The 20,774-nt window shown below is 49.5% G+C and overlaps 1 protein-coding gene and 2 long non-coding RNA genes across 9 annotated transcripts in view; 1 reads left to right on the top strand and 2 right to left on the bottom strand.

The window, feature by feature from the left end:
- The window catches only part of eps8a (epidermal growth factor receptor pathway substrate 8a), a 175,792-nt gene that overhangs the window by 9,564 nt on the left and 145,454 nt on the right, over positions 1-20,774 (top strand). The window lies entirely within an intron of this gene.
- LOC127927797 (uncharacterized) lies at positions 17,410-18,240 on the bottom strand. The gene is made up of 4 exons (XR_008129080.1): positions 18,170-18,240; positions 17,864-18,016; positions 17,558-17,812; positions 17,410-17,506 (listed from the first exon to the last, which is right to left on the bottom strand). It is a non-coding gene; the product is annotated as an uncharacterized LOC127927797 (long non-coding RNA).
- LOC127927796 (uncharacterized) overlaps positions 19,587-20,774 on the bottom strand; it is a 1,190-nt gene continuing 2 nt past the window's right edge. Inside the window, exons 1-3 of one of the 2 annotated variants that reach the window (XR_008129078.1) lie at positions 20,527-20,774; positions 19,998-20,181; positions 19,587-19,632 (exon numbers count right to left, since the gene is read on the bottom strand). The exon at positions 20,527-20,774 is cut by the window's right edge and continues 2 nt beyond it. This is a non-coding gene — a long non-coding RNA (uncharacterized LOC127927796). Of the gene's footprint in view, positions 19,633-19,849; positions 19,952-19,997; positions 20,274-20,526 lie in introns of those variants that run through there. The other variant, XR_008129079.1, reaches the window with a different exon arrangement.

Genomic DNA, 20,774 nt, shown 5'->3' with positions numbered 1-20,774 from the left:
TTGTGGTGCTGCCATGTTGTGGTGCTGCCATGTTGTGGTGCTGCCATGTTGTGGTGCTGCCATGTTGTGGTGCTGCCATGCTTGTTGTCATGTGTGCTGCCATGCTGTGTTGTCATGTGTTGTCCATGCTGTGTTGTCATGTGTTGCTGCCATGCTGTGTGTGTTGCCATGCTGTGTTGTCATGTGTTGTTGCCATGCTGTGTGTCTAGCATGTGTTGTCATGTGTTGCTACCATGCTGTGTTGTCATGTGTTGCTACCATGCTGTGTTGTCATGTGTTGCTACCATGCTGTGTTGTCATGTGTTGCTACCATGCTGTGTTGTCATGTGTTGCTCATGTTGTGCTACCATGCTGTGTTGTCATGTGTTGTCTACCATGTGTTGCTCCATGTTGCTGTGTGTGTTGTCATGTGTTGCTACCATGCTGTGTTGTCATGTTGTGCTGCTACCATGCTGTGTTGTCATGTTGTGGTGCTACCATGCTGTGTTGTCATGTGTGTGCTATGCTGTGTTGTCATGCTGTGTGTCATGTCATGTGTTGCTACCATGCTGTGTTGTCATGTGTTGCTACCATGCTGTGTTGTCATGTGTTGCTACCATGCTGTGTTGTCATGTGTTGCTGCCATGCTGTGTTGTCATGTGTTGCTACCATGCTGTGTTGTCATGTGTTGCTACCATGCTGTGTTGTCATGTGTTGCTACCATGCTGTGTTGTCATGTGTTGCTGCCATGCTGTGTTGTCATGTGTTGCTACCATGCTGTGTTGTCATGTGTTGCTGCCATGCTGTGTTGTCATGTGTTGCTACCATGCTGTGTTGTCATGTGTTGCTACCATGCTGTGTTGTCATGTGTTGCTACCATGCTGTGTTGTCATGTGTTGCTACCATGCTGTGTTGTCATGTGTTGCTACCATGCTGTGTTGTCATGTATTGCTGCCATGCTGTGTTGTCATGTGTTGCTACCATGCTGTGTTGTCATGTGTTGCTACCATGCTGTGTTGTCATGTGTTGTCATGTGTTGCTCCATGCTGTGTTGTCATGTGTTGCTACCATGCTGTGTTGTCATGTGTTGCTACCATGCTGTGTTGTCATGTGTTGCTACCATGCTGTGTTGTCTCAGGTCTCTCTTTATCTAGTGTTGTGGTGTCCCTCTTGTCGTGATGTGTGTTTGTCATGTGTTGCTGCCAACATTATTATTCAATGTGCCCATGGTACCATGCTGTGTTGTCTTGGTAGGCAGTCATTGTAAATATGCTGTGTTGTCATGTTGCCGAGTTGCTACAAATCAATGGTGTTGTCATGTGTTGTTGCTACCATGCTGTGTTGTCATGTGTTGCTACCATGCTGTGTTGTCATGTGTTGCTACCATGCTGTGTTGTCATGTGTCCACCACTGCTACCATGCTGTGTTGTCATGTGTTGCTACCATGTCTGTGACCCCTGTGTTATGTTGTTGCCACCACTCTAGGTCTATGTCCACCACTCTAGGTCTATGTCCCCTGTGTTGCTGCCATACCATGCCATGTGTGTTGTCCACCACTGTGGTCTATGACCCTGTGTTATGTGTTGCCAGTCCACCATGCTGTGTATGTCATGTGTTGCTACCATGCTGTGTCTGACCCCTGTGTTATTGTTGCTACCATGCTGTGTTGTCATGTTGCTACCATGCTGTGTGTGTCATGTGTTGCCAGTCCATGCTATGTGTGTTATGTGTTGTACCAGTCCACCATGCTAGGTCTATGACCCCTGTGTTAATGCTCCACCACTCTGTGTATGTCATGTGTTGCTACCATGCTGTGTGTGTCATGTGTTGCCAGTCCACCATCTAGGTCTATGACCCCTGTGTTATGTGTTGCCAGTCCACCATGCTGTGTTTAATGCCATACCAGTCCACCACTCTAGGTCTATGCCCCTGTGTTATGTTGTACCAGTCTACCACTCTAGGTCTATGACCCCTGTGTTAATGCCATACCAGTTGTCTAGGTCTATGATGTGTTATTGCCAGTCCACCACTCTAGGTCTATGTCCCTGTGTTATGTGTTGTACCAGTCCACCACTCTGGTCTATGACCCCTGTGTTAATGCCATACCAGTCCACCACTCTAGGTCTATGACCCCTGTGTTATTGTTGTACCAGTCCACCACTCTAGGTCTATGACCCCTGTGTTCATTGTTGTACCAGCCACCACTTGTCATGTGTTAATGCCATACCAGTCCACCACTCTAGGTCTGTGTTGTTATGTGTTGTTAATGCCATACTCCACCACTGCTGTGTCTGTGACCCCTGTGTTATGTGTTGCCATACCAGTCCACCACTCTAGGTCTATGACCCCTGTGTTATTGTTGTTGTCCACCACTCTGGTCATGTCTATGACCCCTGTGTTAATGCCATACCAGTCCACCACTCTAGGTCTATGACCCCTGTGTTAATGCCATACCAGTCCACCACTCTAGGTCTATGACCCCTGTGTTAATGTGTGTCCACCACTCTGGTCTATGACCCCTGTGTTAATGCCATACCAGTCCACCACTCTAGGTCTATGACCCCTGTGTTAATGCCATACCAGTCCACCACTCTAGGTCTATGACCCTGTGTTAATGCCATACCAGTCCACCACTCTCAGGTCTATGACCCCTGTGTTAATGTTGTACCAGTCCACCACTCTAGGTCTATGACCCCTGTGTTAATGTTGTCCACCACTCTAGGTCTATGACCCCTGTGTTAATGCCATACCAGTCCACCACTCTAGGTCTATGACCCCTGTGTTATTGTTGTACCAGTCCACCACTCTAGGTCTATGACCCCTGTATTAATGCCATACCAGTCCACCACTCTAGGTCTATGACCCCTGTGTTATTGTTGTACCAGTCCACCACTCTAGGTCTATGACCCCTGTGTTAATGCCATACCAGTCCACCACTCTAGGTCTATGACCCCTGTGTTAATGCCATACCAGTCCACCACTCTAGGTCTATGACCCCTGTGTTATTGTGTACCAGTCCACCACTCTAGGTCTATGACCCCTGTGTTATTGTTGTACCAGTCCACCACTCTAGGTCTATGACCCCTGTGTTAATGTGGTACCAGTCCACCACTCTAGGTCTATGACCCCTGTGTTAATGTTGTACCAGTCCACCACTCTAGGTCTATGACCCCTGTGTTATTGTTGTACCAGTCCACCACTCTAGGTCTATGACCCCTGTGTTATTGTTGTACCAGTCCACCACTCTAGGTCTATGACCCTGTGTTAATGCCATACCAGTCCACCACTCTAGGTCTATGACCCCTGTGTTAATGCCATACCAGTCCACCACTCTAGGTCTATGACCCCTGTGTTATTGTTGTACCAGTCCACCACTCTAGGTCTATGACCCCTGTGTTAATGCCATACCAGTCCACCACTCTAGGTCTATGACCCCTGTGTTATTGTTGTACCAGTCCACCACTCTAGGTCTATGACCCCTGTGTTAATGCCATACCAGTCCACCACTCTAGGTCTATGACCCCTGTGTTATTGTTGTACCAGTCCACCACTCTAGGTCTATGACCCCTGTGTTAATGCCATACCAGTCCACCACTCTAGGTCTATGACCCCTGTGTTAATGCCATACCAGTCCACCACTCTAGGTCTATGACCCCTGTGTTATTGTTGTACCAGTCCACCACTCTAGGTCTATGACCCCTGTGTTATTGTTGTACCAGTCCACCACTCTAGGTCTATGACCCCTGTGTTAATGTTGTACCAGTCCACCACTCTAGGTCTATGACCCCTGTGTTATTGTTGTACCAGTCCACCACTCTAGGTCTATGACCCCTGTGTTAATGTTGTACCAGTCCACCACTCTAGGTCTATGACCCCTGTGTTATTGTTGTACCAGTCCACCACTCTAGGTCTATGACCCCTGTGTTATTGTCATACCAGTCCACCACTCTAGGTCTATGACCCCTGTGTTAATGCCATACCAGTCCACCACTCTAGGTCTATGACCCCTGTGTTATTGTTGTACCAGTCCACCACTCTAGGTCTATGACCCCTGTGTTATTGTTGTACCAGTCCACCACTCTAGGTCTATGACCCCTGTGTTAATGCCATACCAGTCCACCACTCTAGGTCTATGACCCCTGTGTTAATGCCATACCAGTCCACCACTCTAGGTCTATGACCCCTGTGTTATTGTTGTACCAGTCCACCACTCTAGGTCTATGACCCCTGTGTTAATGCCATACCAGTCCACCACTCTAGGTCTATGACCCCTGTGTTATTGTTGTACCAGTCCACCACTCTAGGTCTATGACCCCTGTGTTAATGTCATACCAGTCCACCACTCTAGGTCTATGACCCCTGTGTTATTGTTGTACCAGTCCACCACTCTAGGTCTATGACCCCTGTGTTATTGTTGTACCAGTCCACCACTCTAGGTCTATGACCCCTGTGTTAATGCCATACCATGGTCTATGACCCCTGTGTTAATGTTGTACCAGTCCACCACTCTAGGTCTATGACCCCTGTGTTAATGCCATACCAGTCCACCACTCTAGGTCTATGACCCCTGTGTTAATGCCATACCAGTCCACCACTCTAGGTCTATGACCCCTGTGTTAATGCCATACCAGTCCACCACTCTAGGTCTATGACCCCTGTGTTAATGCCATACCAGTCCACCACTCTAGGTCTATGACCCCTGTGTTATTGTTGTACCAGTCCACCACTCTAGGTCTATGACCCCTGTGTTAATGGTATACCAGTCCACCACTCTAGGTCTATGACCCTGTGTTATTGTCCCCCTGTGTTATTGTTGTACCAGTCCACCACTCTAGGTCTATGACCCCTGTGTTAATGCCATACCAGTCCACCACTCTAGGTCTATGACCCCTGTGTTATTGTTGTACCAGTCCACCACTCTAGGTCTATGACCCCTGTGTTATTGTTGTACCAGTCCACCACTCTAGGTCTATGACCCCTGTGTTATTGTTGTACCAGTCCACCACTCTAGGTCTATGACCCCTGTGTTAATGCCATGTCTAGGTCTATGACCCCTAATGCCATACCAGTCCACCACTCTAGGTCTATGACCCCTGTGTTAATGTTGTACCAGTCCACCACTCTAGGTCTATGACCCCTGTGTTAATGTTGTACCAGTCCACCACTCTAGGTCTATGACCCCTGTGTTAATGTTGTACCAGTCCACCACTCTAGGTCTATGACCCTGTGTTAATGCCATACCAGTCCACCACTCTAGGTCTATGACCCCTGTGTTATTGTTGTACCAGTCCACCACTCTAGGTCTATGACCCCTGTGTTATTGTTGTACCAGTCCACCACTCTAGGTCTATGACCCCTGTGTTATTGTTGTATCCACCACTCTAGGTCTATGACCCCTGTGTTATTGTTGTTGTACCAGTCCACCAGTCCACCACTCTAGGTCTATGACCCCTGTGTTAATGACCCTGTACCAGTCCACCACTCTAGGTCTATGACCCCTGTGTTAATGTTGTACCAGTCCACCACTCTAGGTCTATGACCCTGTGTTATTGTTGTACCAGTCCACCACTCTAGGTCTCCCCTGTGTTAGTCCACCACTCTAGGTCTATGACCCCTGTGTTAATGTTGTACCAGTCCACCACTCTAGGTCTATGACCCCTGTGTTAATGTTGTACCAGTCCACCACTCTAGGTCTATGACCCTGTGTTAATGTCTGTACTGTCTATGACCCTGTGTTAATGTTGTCTGTCCACCACTCTAGGTCTATGACCCCTGTGTTAATGCCATACCAGTCCACCACTCTAGGTCTATGACCCCTGTGTTAATGCCATACCAGTCCACCACTCTAGGTCTATGACCCCTGTGTTATTGTTGTACCAGTCCACCACTCTAGGTCTATGACCCCTGTGTTAATGCCATACCAGTCCACCACTCTAGGTCTATGACCCCTGTGTTATAGATGTACCAGTCGACCACTCTAGGTCTATGACCCCTGTGTTAATGCCATACAAGTCCACCACTCTAGGTCTATGACCCCTGTGTTAATGCCATACCAGTCCACCACTCTAGGTCTATGACCCCTGTGTTATTGTCATACCCGTGGTACAAGGATTCTCTACTCTATACATTGATTGTCTTGTCACATAAAACTGAAATTAGGTGAAATATTGGAATTTGAGTAACCTAGGAAATGGCGGAGCAATTTCTGCATATTGCACCTTTTAATAAAGGTCAGGAGGAGTCACCTGTGTTGGTAGTTGGAGGTAACCTTGATCTTCGTTACCCTTTCTTTATAGATCAACTGAGTTGTTCTATTAAAGTGCCCCTGCTTTGTTGATGAGCAATAGCTCCGGTCGTCGTCATCGCCATCATCAGGATCAGGAAGAGGTCAGCAGTTATTAATAAGTAGCGAGTTCGTTAAAGCACCTCTCCAGTGACCTGCCTGGTAATTGGTGTCGTTAAAGCACCTCTCCAGTGACCTGCCTGGTAATTGGTTCGTTAAAGCACCTCTCCAGTGACCTGCCTGGTAATTGGTTCGTTAAAGCACCTCTCCAGTGACCTGCCTGGTAATTGGTTCGTTAAAGCACCTCTCCAGTGACCTGCCTGGTAATTGGTTCGTTAAAGCACCTCTCCAGTGACCTGCCTGGTAATTGGTTTGTTAAAGCACCTCTCCAGTGACCTGCCTGGTAATTGGTGTTATGAGCCTTTCAGCTCCTGTTCCATTCATCTCCCACAGTTACAACTGGTTTCCCTGGAGCTATGTCACCTAAAACCCCTATCTATCTATTACCCTGTCTCTGGGTCGCCTGCCTGCCTGCCTGCCTGCCTGCCTGTCTGTCTGTCTGTCTGTCTGCCTGCCTGCCTGCCTGCCTGCCTGCCTGCCTGTCTGCCTGCCTGTCTGTCTGTCTGTCTGTCTGTCTGTCTGTCTGTCTCTGCATACAGTGCCTTGCAAAAGTATTCATCTCCTTGGAGTTTTTCCTATTTTGTTGCAGTACAACCTGTAATTTAAGTAGATTTTTAATTTGGATTTCATATAATGGACAGACACAAAATAGTCCGAATTGGTGAAGTGAAATTAAAAAAATAACTTGTCAAAAAAAGTGTTCCTTATTTTCAGCTCCTTTGCTATGAAGCCCCTACATAAGATCATATGTATTCACTATGAAGCCCCTACATAAGATCATATGTATTCACTATGAAGCCCCTACATAAGATCATATGTATTCACTATGAAGCCCCTACATAAGATCATATGTATTCACTATGAAGCCCCTACATAAGATCATATGTATTCACCCCCTTTGCTATGAAGCCCCTACATAAGATCATATGTATTCACCCCCTTTGCTATGAAGCCCCTACATAAGATCTGGTGCAACCAATTACCTTCAGAAGTCACATCATTCATTAAATAAAGTCCACCGTGTGCAATATAATCTAATTGCCACATGATCTGTCACATGATCTCATTATATATACACCTGTTCTGAAAGGCCCCAGAGTCTGCAACACCCCTAAGCAAGGTGCACCACCAAGCAAACAGCACCATGAAGAGCAGAGTTGTGGAGAAGTACCGATCAGGGTTGGATTATAAAACAATAGCAGAAACTTTAAACATCATTAAATCCATTATTAAAAACATGGAAAGAATATGGCACCACCACAAACCCGCCGAGAGAGGGCCGCCCGCCAAAACTCACGGACCAGGCAAGGAGGACATTAATCAGAGAGGCAACAAAGAGACCAAAGATAACCCTGAAGGAGCTGCAAAGCTCTACAGCAGAGATGGGAGTATCTGTCCGTAGGACCACTTCAAGCCGTACACTCCACAGAGCTGGGCTTTAGGGAAGAGTGGCCAGAAAGAGCCATTGCTCATACAAAAGGAATGTGGGAGACTCCCCAAACATATAGAAGAAGGTACACCTCTCATCACCCCGAGAACAGCATCCCCACAGTGAAGTATGGTGGTAGCAGCATCATGCTGTGGGGATGTTTATCTGCAGGGACCGGGAAACTGGTCAGAATTGAAAGATTGATGGATGGCGCTAAATACAGGGAAATTCTTGAGTCTTCCAGAGATTTGAGACGGAGGTTCACCTTCCAGCAGGACAATGCCCCTAAGCATACTGCTAAAGCAACACTTGGGTGGTTTAAGGGAAAACATTTACATGTTTTGGAATGGCCTAGTCAAAGCCCAGACCTCAATCCCAATTGAGAATCTGTGGTATGACTTAAAGATTGCTGTACACCAGCGGAACCCATCCAACTTGAAGGAGCTGGAGCAGTTTTGCCTTGAAGAATGGGCAAACATCCCAGTGGCCTCATGTGCCAAGCTTATAGAGACATACCCCAAGAGACTTGCAGCTATAATTGTAATTCTCTCTCTGTGTATTGTGTTGACTGATAAGGTACTGGTAACGTCTCTACTCGTTAGCTAGTGAGTCTGTCTCTCTCTCTCTCTCTCTCTCTGTGTATTGTGTTGACTGATAAGGTACTGGTAACGTCTCTACTCGTTAGCTAGTGCGTCTGTCTCTCTCTCTCTCTGTGTATTGTGTTGACTGATAAGGTACTGGTAACGTCTCTACTCGTTAGCTAGTGCGTCTGGAGGTGAAGGCTCTCCTCTGATGTGGGTCTAGAACAACTAGCTGTCTGCTGGGGCTCCTGAGAGATCTTTGATCAGGAGACACTAGGTTGTGTAATCATCTATCTTTTCCCTGATTCTGGCCTGTTTAGAAGACAATATTTTCCCTGATTCTGGCCTGTTTAGAAGACAATATTTCCCCTGATTCTGGCCTGTTTAGAAGACAATATTTCCCCTGATTCTGGCCTGTTTAGAAGACAATATTTCCCCTGATTCTGGCCTGTTTAGAAGACAATATTTCCCCTGATTCTGGCCTGTTTAGAAGACAATATTTCCCCTGATTCTGGCCTGTTTAGAAGACAATATTTCCCCTGATTCTGGCCTGTTTAGAAGACAATATTTCCCCTGATTCTGGCCTGTTTAGAAGACAATATTTCCCCTGATTCTGGCCTGTTTAGAAGACAATATTTCCCCTGATTCTGGCCTGTTTAGAAGACAATATTTCCCCTGATTCTGGCCTGTTTAGAAGACAATATTTCCCCTGATTCTGGCCTGTTTAGAAGACAATATTTCCCCTGATTCTGGCCTGTTTAGAAGACAATATTTCCCCTGATTCTGGCCTGTTTAGAAGACAATATTTCCCCTGATTCTGGCCTGTTTAGAAGACAATATTTCCCCTGATTCTGGCCTGTTTAGAAGACAATATTTCCCCTGATTCTGGCCTGTTTAGAAGACAATATTTCCCCTGATTCTGGCCTGTTTAGAAGACAATATTTCCCCTGATTCTGGCCTGTTTAGAAGACAATATTTCCCCTGATTCTGGCCTGTTTAGAAGACAATATTTCCCCTGATTCTGGCCTGTTTAGAAGACAATATTTCCCCTGATTCTGGCCTGTTTAGAAGACAATATTTCCCCTGATTCTGGCCTGTTTAGAAGACAATATTTCCCCTGATTCTGGCCTGTTTAGAAGACAATATTTCCCCTGATTCTGGCCTGTTTAGAAGACAATATTTTCCCTGATTCTGGCCTGTTTAGAAGACAATATTTTCCCTGATTCTGGCCTGTTTAGAAGACAATATTTTCCCTGATTCTGGCCTGTTTAGAAGACAATATTCCCCTGATTCTGGCCTGTTTAGAAGACAATATTCCCCCTGATTCTGGCCTGTTTAGAAGACAATATTTCCCCTGATTCTGGCCTGTTTAGAAGACAATATTTCCCCTGATTCTGGCCTGTTTAGAAGACAATATTTTCCCTGATTCTGGCCTGTTTAGAAGACAATATTTCCCCTGATTCTGGCCTGTTTAGAAGACAATATTTCCCCTGATTCTGGCCTGTTTAGAAGACAATATTTCCCCTGATTCTGGCCTGTTTAGAAGACAATATTTCCCCTGATTCTGGCCTGTTTAGAAGACAATATTTCCCTGATTCTGGCCTGTTTAGAAGACAATATTTCCCCTGATTCTGGCCTGTTTAGAAGACAATATTTTCCCTCCCTGACATGTTGTTTATCCAGATGTTGAGTGATGCAACCAAATGGAACGGAATGGAACAGAACACACTGCTGCATTAGAGGGATGTAGTCAGCAGGGACCGGAACCTTCCATGGGAACATTCTGATTGGCCCCTGTCCACCGGGTCAGAGTTCTGATTGGCCCCTGTCCACCGGGTCAGAGGCTTGTGATTGGCCTCCGTCCAGCGGTCGTCCATGGGGATGGCCACTGGTCCAGGAGTTGTATTTTAGGAAGTTCCCAGACTGTGGGGTCAGTAAAGGCCCCCAGTAGCCCCTCCTCTCACGGCCCTGTGAGCTGATGTGTGTTGGACACGGATGGGTTTTTCTCGCTCTGGGAAAATGATTAGATTTGAGCTCCAGTTAAAAAATGTCCGTTGATGATGATGGGAATATGAGTTTCCTCTGCAATCCTCGACTCTTCTGGCAGGTGAAATATAGGATTTTAATAGACTGCTCTATATCTGCATTCAGCAATCACAATAGTTACATCCGTAAGTCTCCTTAATGCTCAACTCAATTGAAATTGTATGAAGTTTTAACAAAAAAAAGAACCATGGGCCAAAACTCTTTGGGCAAAAATGCTAAAATGACGGCTTTAAACTTTATAACTGATCAAAGAACCGTCATACCTGATCATTAGAGAAGCCCCTCCTACAGGAAGAACCATCATACCTGGTCATTAGAGAAGGCCCTCCTACAGGAAGAACCATCATACCTGGTCATTAGAGAAGGCCCTCCTACAGGAAGAACCATCATACCTGGTCATTAGAGAAGGCCTGCCCCTCCTACAGGAAGAACCATCATACCTGGTCATTAGAGAAGGCCTGCCCCTCCTACAGGAAGAACCATCATACCTGATCATTAGAGAAGGCCTGCCCCTCCTACAGGAAGAACCATCATACCTGGTCATTAGAGAAGGTCTGCCCCTCCTACAGGAAGAACCATCATACCTGGTCATTAGAGAAGGCCTGCCCATCCTACAGGAAGAACCATCATACCTGGTCATTAGAGAAGGCCTGCCCCTCCTACAGGAAGAACCATCATACCTGGTCATTAGAGAAGGCCTGCCCCTCCTACAGGAAGAACCATCATACCTGGTCATTAGAGAAGGCCTGCCCCTCCTACAGGAAGAACCATCATACCTGGTCATTAGAGAAGGCCCTCCTACAGGAAGAACCATCATACCTGGTCATTAGAGAAGGCCTGCCCCTCCTACAGGAAGAACCATCATACCTGGTCATTAGAGAAGGCCTGCCCCTCCTACAGGAAGAACCATCATACCTGGTCATTAGAGAAGGCCTGCCCCTCCTACAGGAAGAACCATCATACCTGGTCATTAGAGAAGGCCTGCCCCTCCTACAGGAAGAACCATCATACCTGGTCATTAGAGAAGGCCTGCCCCTCCTACAGGAAGAACCATCATACCTGGTCATTAGAGAAGGCCTGCCCCTCCTACAGGAAGAACCATCATACCTGGTCATTAGAGAAGGCCCTCCTACAGGAAGAACCATCATACCTGGTCATTAGAGAAGGCCTGCCCCTCCTACAGGAAGAACCATCATACCTGGTCATTAGAGAAGGCCTGCCCCTCCTACAGGAAGAACCATCATACCTGGTCATTAGAGAAGGCCTGCCCCTCCTACAGGAAGAACCATCATACCTGGTCATTAGAGAAGGCCCTCCTACCATCATACCTGGAAGAACCATCATACCTGGTCATTAGAGAAGGCCTGCCCCTCCTACAGGAAGAACCATCATACCTGGTCATTAGAGAAGGCCTGCCCCTCCTACAGGAAGAACCATCATACCTGGTTATTAGAGAAGGCCTGCCCCTCCTCCTACAGGAAGAACCATCATACCTGATCATTAAAGAAGGCCTGCCCCTCCTACAGGAAGAACCATCATACCTGGTCATTAGAGAAGGCCTGCCCCTCCTACAGGAAGAACCATCATACCTGGTCATTAGAGAAGGCCTGCCCCTCCTACAGGAAGAACCATCATACCTGGTCATTAGAGAAGGCCTGCCCCTCCTACAGGAAGAACCATCATACCTGGTCATTAGAGAAGGCCTGCCCCTCCTACAGGAAGAACCATCATACCTGGTCATTAGAGAAGGCCTGCCCCTCCTACAGGAAGAACCATCATACCTGGTCATTAGAGAAGGCCTGCCCCTCCTACAGGAAGAACCATCATACCTGGTCATTAGAGAAGGCCTGCCCCTCCTACAGGAAGAACCATCATACCTGGTCATTAGAGAAGGCCTGCCCCTCCTACAGGAAGAACCATCATACCTGGTCATTAGAGAAGGCCTGCCCCTCCTACAGGAAGAACCATCATACCTGGTCATTAGAGAAGGCCTGCCCCTCCTACAGGAAGAACCATCATACCTGGTTATTAGAGAAGCCCCTCCTACAGGAAGAACCATCATACCTGGTTATTAGAGAAGCCCCTCCTACAGGAAGAACCATCATACCTGGTCATTAGAGAAGGCCTGCCCCTCCTACAGGAAGAACCATCATACCTGGTCATTAGAGAAGGCCTGCCCCTCCTACAGGAAGAACCATCATACCTGGTCATTAGAGAAGGCCTGCCCCTCCTACAGGAAGAACCATCATACCTGATCATTAGAGAAGGCCTGCCCCTCCTACAGGAAGAACCATCATACCTGGTCATTAGAGAAGGTCTGCCCCTCCTACAGGAAGAACCATCATACCTGGTCATTAGAGAAGGCCTGCCCCTCCTACAGGAAGAACCATCATACCTGGTCATTAGAGAAGGCCTGCCCCTCCTACAGGAAGAACCATCATACCTGGTCATTAGAGAAGGCCTGCCCCTCCTACAGGAAGAACCATCATACCTGGTCATTAGAGAAGGCCTGCCCCTCCTACAGGAAGAACCATCATACCTGGTCATTAGAGAAGGCCTGCCCCTCCTACAGGAAGAACCATCATACCTGGTCATTAGAGAAGGCCTGCCCCTCCTACAGGAAGAACCATCATACCTGGTCATTAGAGAAGGCCTGCCCCTCCTACAGGAAGAACCATCATACCTGGTCATTAGAGAAGGCCTGCCCCTCCTACAGGAAGAACCATCATACCTGGTCATTAGAGAAGGCCTGCCCCTCCTACAGGAAGAACCATCATACCTGATCATTAGAGAAGGCCTGCCCCTCCTACAGGAAGAACCATCATACCTGGTCATTAGAGAAGGTCTGCCCCTCCTACAGGAAGAACCATCATACCTGGTCATTAGAGAAGGCCTGCCCCTCCTACAGGAAGAACCATCATACCTGGTCATTAGAGAAGGCCTGCCCCTCCTACAGGAAGAACCATCATACCTGGTCATTAGAGAAGGCCTGCCCCTCCTACAGGAAGAACCATCATACCTGGTCATTAGAGAAGGCCTGCCCCTCCTACAGGAAGAACCATCATACCTGGTCATTAGAGAAGGCCTGCCCCTCCTACAGGAAGAACCATCATACCTGGTCATTAGAGAAGGCCTGCCCCTCCTACAGGAAGAACCATCATAACTGGTCATTAGAGAAGGCCTGCCCCTCCTACAGGAAGAACCATCATACCTGGTCATTAGAGAAGGCCTGCCCCTCCTACAGGAAGAACCATCATACCTGGTCATTAGAGAAGCCCCTCCTACAGGAAGAACCATCATAACTGGTCATTAGAGAAGTATCAGCTGTCAGGCCCGGTAGAGAAGCCCTGCCCCTCTCCCTCCTACAGTATCAGCTGTCAGGCCCGGTAGAGAAGCCTCTCTCCCTCCTACAGTATCAGCTGTCAGGCCCGGTAGAGAAGCCCTGCCCCTCTCCCTCCTACAGTATCAGCTGTCAGGCCCGGTAGAGATGCCCCTCGCCCTCCTACAGTATCAGCTGTCAGGCCCGGTAGAGAAGCCCTGCCCCATTCCCTCCTACAGTATCAGCTGTCAGGCCCAGTAGAGATGCCCTGCCCCTCTCCCTCCTACAGTATCAGCTGTCAGGCCCGGTAGAGAAGCCCTGCCCCATTCCCTCCTACAGTATCAGCTGTCAGGCCCGGTAGAGAAGCCCTGCCCCTCTCCCTCCTACAGTATCAGCTGTCAGGCCCGGTAGAGATGCCCCTCTCCCTCCTACAGTATCAGCTGTCAGGCCCGGTAGAGATGCCCCTCTCCCTCCTACAGTATCAGCTGTCAGGCCCGGTAGAGATGCCCTGCCCCTCTCCCTCCTACAGTATCAGCTGTCAGGCCCGGTAGAGATGCCCTGCCCCTCTCCCTCCTACAGTATCAGCTGTCAGGCCCGGTAGAGATGCCCTGCCCCTCTCCCTCCTACAGTATCAGCTGTCAGGCCCGGTAGAGAAGCCCCACTCCCTCCTACAGGAAGAACTGTCAGGCCCGGTAGAGAAGCCCCTCTCCCTCCTACAGGAAGAACTGTCAGGCCCGGTAGAGAAGCCCTGCCTCTCTCCCTCCTACAGTATAAACTGTCAGGCCCGGTAGAGAAGCCCTGCCTCTCTCCCTCCTACAGTATCAGCTGTCAGGCCCGGTAGAGAAGCCCCTCTCCCTCCTACAGTATAAACTGTCAGGCCCGGTAGAGAAGCCCTGCCTCTCCCCCTACAGGATGAACTGTCAGGCCCGGTAGAGAAGCCCCTCTCCCTCCTACAGTATCAGCTGTCAGGCCCGGTAGAGAAGCCCTGCCCCTCTCCCTCCTACAGTATCAGCTGTCAGGCCCGGTAGAGAAGCCCTGCCCCTCTCCCTCCTACAGTATCAGCTGTCAGGCCCGGTAGAGATGCCCTGCCCCTCTCCCTCCTACAGTATCAGCTGTCAGGCCCGGTAGAGACGCCCCTCTCCCTCCTACAGTATCAGCTGTCAGGCCCGGTAGAGATGCCCTGCCCCTCTCCCTCCTACAGTATCAGCTGTCAGGCCCGGTAGAGATGCCCCTCTCCCTCCTACAGTATCAGCTGTCAGGCCCGGTAGAGACGCCCCTCTCCCTCCTACAGTATCAGCTGTCAGGCCCGGTAGAGACGCCCCTCTCCCTCCTACAGTATCAGCTGTCAGGCCCGGTAGAGATGCCCCTCTCCCTCCTACAGTATCAGCTGTCAGGCCCGGTAGAGATGCCCTGCCCCTCCCTCCTACAGTATCAGCTGTCAGGCCCGGTAGAGATGCCCCTCTCCCTCCTACAGTATCAGCTGTCAGGCCCGGTAGAGATGCCCTGCCCCTCTCCCTCCTACAGTATCAGCTGTCAGGCCCGGTAGAGACGCCCCTCTCCCTCCTACAGTATCAGCTGTCAGGCCCGGTAGAGATGCCCCTCTCCCTCCTACAGTATCAGCTGTCAGGCCCGGTAGAGATGCCCCTCTCCCTCCTACAGTATCAGCTGTCAGGCCCGGTAGAGACGCCCGACTCCCTCCTACAGTATCAGCTGTCAGGCCCGGTAGAGAAGCCCTGCCCCTCTCCCTCCTACAGTATCAGCTGTCAGGCCCGGTAGAGAAGCCTCTCTCCCTCCTACAGTATCAGCTGTCAGGCCCGGTAGAGAAGCCCTGCCCCTCTCCCTCCTACAGTATCAGCTGTCAGGCCCGGTAGAGATGCCCTGCCCCTCTCCCTCCTACAGTATCAGCTGTCAGGCCCGGTAGAGATGCCCCTCTCCCTCCTACAGTATCAGCTGTCAGGCCCGGTAGAGACGCCCCTCTCCCTCCTACAGTATCAGCTGTCAGGCCCGGTAGAGATGCCCCTCTCCCTCCTACAGTATCAGCTGTCAGGCCAGGTAGAGATGCCCCTCTCCCTCCTACAGTATCAGCTGTCAGGCCCGGTAGAGAAGCCCTGCCCCTCTCCCTCCTACAGTATCAGCTGTCAGGCCCGGTAGAGACGCCCGACTCCCTCCTACAGTATCAGCTGTCAGGCCCGGTAGAGATGCCCTGCCCCTCTCCCTCCTACAGTATCAGCTGTCAGGCCCGGTAGAGATGCCCCTCTCCCTCCTACAGTATCAGCTGTCAGGCCCGGTAGAGACGCCCCTCTCCCTCCTACAGTATCAGCTGTCAGGCCCGGTAGAGATGCCCCTCTCCCTCCTACAGTATCAGCTGTCAGGCCCGGTAGAGACGCCCCTCTCCCTCCTACAGTATCAGCTGTCAGGCCCGGTAGAGACGCCCCTCTCCCTCCTACAGTATCAGCTGTCAGGCCCGGTAGAGATGCCCCTCTCCCTCCTACAGTATCAGCTGTCAGGCCCGGTAGAGATGCCCCTCTCCCTCCTACAGTATCAGCTGTCAGGCCCGGTAGAGACGCCCCTCTCCCTCCTACAGTATCAGCTGTCAGGCCCGGTAGAGAAGCCTCTCCATTCCCCCAGGGTTACGCTGGCTGGTTTATTTTTGAGGAATCAATTAAAGCTCTGAACGCTCTGGGAACAATTAACAGAGCAGAGATGATTCTGGGTATTATCCAGGAAGGGACCGGTAGAGGCCTGTGGGTATTATCTGGGGTGCGACTGAGCTTAGCTGAGTTTACACTGAGGACAGATGGTGTCAGGAAGACTTCCTCTCTCTTCTCTCTCTCTCCGTCTGGACCATGACTCAACACAACATGGCTGCTGGTAAATGTGTAACGAGGACACCAGTCTGTTGTTATTGACCCGGTACCGTCTGAATTCTTCAAATTCATGCATCGATGTTCCTTGAAAACAAAACCTGGGAATAGCCTTGTGAATTCCTTTCTTCCAAGTTGCTCTTTATCAGAGAGAGTTTTTTCCTTCTGTTGCTCAGCCTTTCACAACCTTCCCAAAGCATTTGTCTCTGTCCATTTTTATCAGCTTTTTGATTGTGAGTGAGAGTTCCCACCTATTCCTCTACTACTGTATGTTTCAACAGACCACACGTCAGAGAGGGTGTTAACCATGGTGATGCACTACTACCTGTCAACCACACGTCAGAGAGGGTGTTAAACCATGGTGATGCACTACTACCTGTCATCCACACGTTCAGAGAGGGTGTTAAACCATGGTGATGCCCTACTACCTGTCAACCACACGTCAGAGAGGGCGTTAAACCATGGTGATGCCCTACTACCTGTCAACCACACGTCAGAGAGGGTGTTAACCATGGTGATGCACTACTACCTGTCAACCACACGTCAGAGGGGTGTTAAACCATGGTGATGCACTACTACCTGTCAACCACACGTCAGAGAGGGTGTTAAACCATGGTGATGCACTACTACCTGTCAACCACACGTCAGAGAGGGTGTTAAACCATGGTGATGCCCTACTACCTGTCAACCACACGTCAGAGAGGGTGTTAAACCATGGTGATGCCCTACTACCTGTCAACCACACCTCAGAGAGGGTGTTAAACCATGGTGATGCCCTACTACCTGTCAACCACACGTCAGAGAGGGTGTTAAACCATGGTGATGCCCTACTACCTGTCAACCACACGTCAGAGAGGGTGTTAAACCATGGTGATGCCCTACTACCTGTCAACCACACGTCAGAGAGGGTGTTAAACCATGGTGATGCACTACTACCTGTCAACCACACGTCAGAGAGGGTGTTAAACCATGGTGATGCCCTACTACCTGTCAACCACACGTCAGAGAGGGTGTTAAACCATGGTGATGCCCTACTACCTGTCAACCACACGTCAGAGAGGGTGTTAAACCATGGTGATGCCCTACTACCTGTCAACCACACGTCAGAGAGGGTGTTAAACCATGGTGATGCCCTACTACCTGTCAACCACACGTCAGAGAGGGTGTTAAACCATGGTGATGCCCTACTACCTGTCAACCACACGTCAGAGAGGGTGTTAAACCATGGTGATGCACTACTACCTGTCAACCACACGTCAGAGAGGGTGTTAAACCATGGTGATGCCCTACTACCTGTCAACCACACGTCAGAGAGGGTGTTAAACCATGGTGATGCCCTACTACCTGTCAACCACACGTCAGAGAGGGTGTTAAACCATGGTGATGCCCTACTACCTGTCAACCACACGTCAGAGAGGGTGTTAAACCATGATGATGCACTACTACCTGTCAACCACACGTCAGAGAGGGTGTTAAACCATGGTGATGCACTACTACCTGTCAACCACACGTCAGAGAGGGTGTTAAACCATGGTGATGCACTACTACCTGTCAACCACACGTCAGAGAGGGTGTTAAACCATGGTGATGCCCTACTACCTGTCAACCACACGTCAGAGAGGGTGTTAAACCATGGTGATGCCCTACTACCTGTCCACCACACGTCAGAGAGGGTGTTAAACCATGGTGATGCACTACTACCTGTCATATCAGACCTGTGTCACTGCTGCTTCCTCGTCCATCCGTAGTCGTGGTGATCAGCTGGTCTGGAATTCGGTGACTTTAAAGACGATCAGAGTCTCTATCAGGACTGGAGTCCAGGTCCACCATGAGACAATCCGTCCTCTAAAGGGTTTAATGACAGCTGTCCATCCCCAACTATAGCCTTTCAGCGTTCCACTTATCCCGACACGACGTCCCTCTTGTGGTCAGATTCCACTGTGATTTAGTAAACAACAGATTTGATGGAACACAGTCTCATAGCTGTGTACTGATATCGCTCTGTATTCTGTGCTCGCCCCTCTGTCGTCCTGCTAGCTCGTTCACCATGCAGGCAGGTTGGCTAGCCAGTTCTAATCATGTAGTCCTGCTAGCTAGTCACCATCCAGGCAGGTTGGCTAGCCAGTTCTAATCATGTAGTCCTGCTAGCTAGTTCACCATCCAGGCAGGTTGGCTAGCCAGTTCTAATCATGTAGTCCTGCTAGCTAGTTCACCATCCAGGCAGGTTGGCTAGCCAGTTCTAATCATGTAGTCCTGCTAGCTAGTTCACCATCCAGGCAGGTTGGCTAGCCAGTTCTAATCATGTAGTCCTGCTAGCTCGTTCACCATCCAGGCAGGTTGGCTAGCCAGTTCTAATCATGTAGTCCTGCTAGCTAGTTCACCATCCAGGCAGGTTGGCTAGCCAGTTCTAATCATGTAGTCCTGCTAGCTAGTTCACCATCCAGGCAGGTTGGCTAGCCAGTTCTAATCATGTAGTCCTGCTAGCTAGTTCACCATTCAGGCAGGTTGGCTAGCCAGTTCTAATCATGTAGTCCTGCTAGCTAGTTCACCATCCAGGCAGGTTGGCTAGCCAGTTCTAATCATGTAGTCCTGCTAGCTAGTTCACCATCAGGCAGGTTGGCTAGCCAGTTCTAATCATGTAGTCCTGCTAGCTAGTTCACCATCCAGGCAGGTTGGCTAGCCAGTTCTAATCATGTAGTCCTGCTAGCTAGTTCACCGTTCAGGCAGGTTGGCTAGCCAGGTTGGCTGTCTCTAGTGGACTATCTTACCTGTCTCTAGTGGACTATCACACCTGTCTCTAGTGGACTATCTTACCTGTCTCTAGTGGACTATCCTATCTCACCTGTCTCTAGTGGACTATCTCTGTCTCTAGTGGACTGTCTCACCTGTCTCTAGTGGACTAGTCTCTAACTGTCTCACCTGTCTCTAGTGGACTGTCTCACCTGTCTCTAGTGGACTGTCTCACCTGTCTCTAGTGGACTATCTCACCTGTCTCTAGTGGACTATCTCACCTGTCTCTAGTGGACTATCTCTAGTGGACTATCTGTAGTCCTGTCTCTAGTGGACTATCTCACCCTGTCTCTAGTGGACTATCTCACCTGTCTCTAGTGGACTGTCTCACCTGTCTCTCTCAGTGTAGTCCTGCTAGCTAGTTCACCGTTCAGGCTATCTCACCTGTCTCTAGTGGACTATCTCACCTGTCTCTAGTGGACTACCTGTCTCTAGTGGACTATCTCACCTGTCTCTAGTGGACTGTCTCACCTGTCTCTAGTGGACTATCTCACCTGTCTCTAGTGGACTGTCTCACCTGTCTCTAGTGGACTGTCTCACCTGTCTCTAGTGGACTGTCTCACCTGTCTCTAGTGGACTGTCTCACCTGTCTCTAGTGGACTATCTCACCTGTCTCTAGTGGACTATCTCACCTGTCTCTAGTGGACTATCTCACCTGTCTCTAGTGGACTATCTCACCTGTCTCTAGTGGACTATCTCACCTGTCTCTAGTGGACTATCTCACCTGTCTCTAGTGGACTATCTCACCTGTCTCTAGTGGACTATCTCACCTGTCTCTAGTGGACTGTCTCACCTGTCTCTAGTGGACTATCTCACCTGTCTCTAGTGGACTATCTCACCTGTCTCTAGTGGACTATCTCACCTGTCTCTAGTGGACTGTCTCACCTGTCTCTAGTGGACTATCTCACCTGTCTCTAGTGGACTATCTCACCTGTCTCTAGTGGACTGTCTCACCTGTCTCTAGTGGACTGTCTCACCTGTCTCTAGTGGACTGTCTCACCTGTCTCTAGTGGACTGTCTCACCTGTCTCTAGTGGACTGTCTCACCTGTCTCTAGTGGACTGTCTCACCTGTCTCTAGTGGACTGTCTCACCTGTCTCTAGTGGACTGTCTCACCTGTCTCTAGTGGACTATCTCACCTGTCTCTAGTGGACTATCTCACCTGTCTCTAGTGGACTATCTCACCTGTCTCTAGTGGACTATCTCACCTGTCTCTAGTGGACTATCTCACCTGTCTCTAGTGGACTATCTCACCTGTCTCTAGTGGACTATCTCACCTGTCTCTAGTGGACTATCTCACCTGCTTGGAGAAGAGGTCCTGCTAGGAGGAGAGGTCCTGCTAGGAGGAGAGGTCCTGCTAGGAG

This window comes from Oncorhynchus keta, unplaced genomic scaffold, assembly GCF_023373465.1.
Source record: "Oncorhynchus keta strain PuntledgeMale-10-30-2019 unplaced genomic scaffold, Oket_V2 Un_scaffold_17580_pilon_pilon, whole genome shotgun sequence".
Classification (NCBI taxonomy): Eukaryota; Metazoa; Chordata; class Actinopteri; order Salmoniformes; family Salmonidae; genus Oncorhynchus; species Oncorhynchus keta.
This window is presented reverse-complemented; position numbering and strand designations above follow the sequence as displayed.